Raw genomic sequence first — 2,500 nt, 5'->3', positions numbered from 1 at the left:
GAAAGAAAGAAAGAGAGAAAGAAAAAAAAAAGAAAGAGAAAGAGAGAAAAAGAAAGAGATAAAGAGAAAAAGAGATAAAGAAAGAAAGAAAAAAGAAAGAAAGAGAAAGAGAGAGAGAGAAGAGCAATGCCTAGGAAATCGACCCTGGCTCCCCACCGCCCGCAGCCCGAGGGAGGAGCGAAGGGCCGGAGCGCAACCCACGACCTTGGCCATTCGACAATCAAATGTGCCTTCATTAAGATCCTGCCGATGTCTGGCGTGCTTGGCGAGCGAACCGCCTTCTTCGCCGGCTAATAACTTTTCCTAATCTATAATTGGTGATAATCCCGGTGTCTTTAATTGGTAGTAATGGAGTGCCTCTGATTACTTGATAACATCTGAGGGATATGACTGCTCGTAAATTCGTAAAGTCCTTTTTTTTATTAATTCTCCGTAAGGGTAAATTTAAGAGCGACTTCGTACGGAGCGATCGCATAAGAACGTCTATTTGAATGAAATTTCCCATTCGGTGAACCTGTGAGGTGATGGAGTCCCCGGTGGCACACGATTAATTAAATCTTGCCGCTGCCTCCTTATCCTTCCACGAAGCAATAAACCGAAGCCCTTCTCTTTGCTTCTCTCTCTCTCTCTCTTTCTCTCTCTCACTCTCACTCACTCACTCTCTCTCTCTCTCTCTCTCTCTCTCTCTCTCTCTCTCTCTCTCTCTCTCTCTCTCTCTCACTCACTCACTCACTCACTCACTCACTCACTCACTCTCTCTCTCACTCACTCTCTGTCGCTGCTCCCTTCCCTTCTCATTCTCATACCCTCTCTTTCTCTGTTTCTTTCCTTCACAATCCGACCCCCCCCATTCTTTCCCTCTTCCCCATCTCTCTCTTCCTATCTTCCCTCACTTTCCCTCTGTTCCCTCCATTCTTTTATGTCGCTCGTTTCAATCGCTCCTTCAGTCGTTCTGGGTAATTATGCTTTTCCTTTTCCTCTCTCTTTCACTTCCACTTCGCGATCGGTAGCTGCTTTCCGTGCGTTCTTTTTCTCCCTGTAATTTATTTTCTTTCCCTCCTTTCTCCCTCTCACTCAGTCAATCTTTCTCTCTCTCTCTCTCTCTCTCTCTCTCTCTCTCTCTCTCCCTCTCTCTCTCTCTCTCTCTCTCTCTCTCTCTCTCTCTCTCTCTCCCTTGCCTTTTCTTTTCCCTCCGTCCTCTTATTTTTCCCCTCTCTGTTCTCCCCTTCTCTTCTCCTCTCCCTTCCCCTCTTCTCTGTCCTCCGCCTCTCTTTATCTTTCTTCTCCTCTCCGATCTCCGTTTCTCCTCTTCTCTCCTTTCTTCTCTTCTCTTTTCTCTCTCTCCCTCCCTCTCTTCGCCTCCTTCAACTAGCCACAGAGGGCGATTACAGACGCGTGGAGTGTAATCCTATACCCTTGAGGGGAACTCACCCCCACCCTCACCCCTCCGCCCCCACCCCTCTCCCCCGTGACCATCCGTCGTCCCCCCGCCCACATCTCTCCCCTCTGTCTATCCCTCCCCCGCCCACATCTCTCCCCTCTGTCTATTCCTCCCCCGCTCATAACTCCGCACCCCCCGCCCACATCTCTCCCCTCTGTCTATCCCTCCCCCGCCCCCTTCCCCGCCCACATCTCTCCCCTCTGTCTATTCCTCCCCGCACATAACTCCGCCCCCCATCCCGCCCACATCTCTCCCCTCTGTCTATCCCTCCCCTGCCCCCTCCGCCGCCCACATCTCTCCCCTCTGTCTATCCCTCCCCCGCTCATAACTCCGCTCCGCGCCCCCTCCCCCGATAACGCCCACACTTTCAAGTCCGTCTCCGCCTACGCCCAAAATCGACATCCTTTTATCCATGTTATTTCCGCCCGCACCTCCTTCCCTTACTCTATCCAAACCCACCCACACCTCTTAAACTTCTCCACCGTTTTATCTCAGCACGCCCACACTCCAACCCCTCCCCCTCTCCCTAATCCCTTTCATTCCCTTCCCGTTTCCCTCTCTCTTTCACTCCCTCTCCCTCTCCCTCGCCCTCCCTCCCCCTCTCCCTCTCCCTTTCACCCCTTCTCCCTACTCCTTACTTCCTTTCACCCCCTCCTCCTCCCCCTCACTCCTTTTTTATCCCCTCCTCTCCCCCCCTCCCACTCCCTTCCCCCTTTAAACCCCTCCCACACCTACTCCCTCTTACCCCCCCCCCCCCGCCGCCCCCACCTGCACAGCAAGGACGTGGCGGTGACGTGGCTGGCCTCCTTCCAGGCTAATCAGCGTGACGAGAGGGAGGGAGAGGAAGGAGGGACGGAAGGAGCAAGGGGGGGGGGGGAGAAGGAAGAAGAGACTGAGGGAAGGGAGAAATAGGGAAGGAAGGAGAGAGAGAGAGAGAGAGAGAGAGAGAGAGAGAGAGAGAGAGAGAGAGAGAGAGAGAGAGAGAGAGAGAGAGAGAGAGAGAGAGAGCGAGAGAGAGAGAGAGAGAGAGAGACAGACAGACAGGCAGTTAGACAGGGA

At 53.1% G+C, this 2,500-nt stretch overlaps 1 protein-coding gene across 1 annotated transcript in view; it reads right to left on the bottom strand.

The window, feature by feature from the left end:
• The window catches only part of LOC138865493 (alkaline phosphatase, tissue-nonspecific isozyme-like), a 111,107-nt gene that overhangs the window by 94,532 nt on the left and 14,075 nt on the right, over positions 1-2,500 (bottom strand). The gene's annotated exons all lie outside the window — the stretch shown is intronic.

This window comes from Penaeus vannamei, chromosome 21 (genome assembly GCF_042767895.1).
Source record: "Penaeus vannamei isolate JL-2024 chromosome 21, ASM4276789v1, whole genome shotgun sequence".
Classification (NCBI taxonomy): domain Eukaryota; kingdom Metazoa; phylum Arthropoda; class Malacostraca; order Decapoda; family Penaeidae; genus Penaeus; species Penaeus vannamei.
This window is presented reverse-complemented; position numbering and strand designations above follow the sequence as displayed.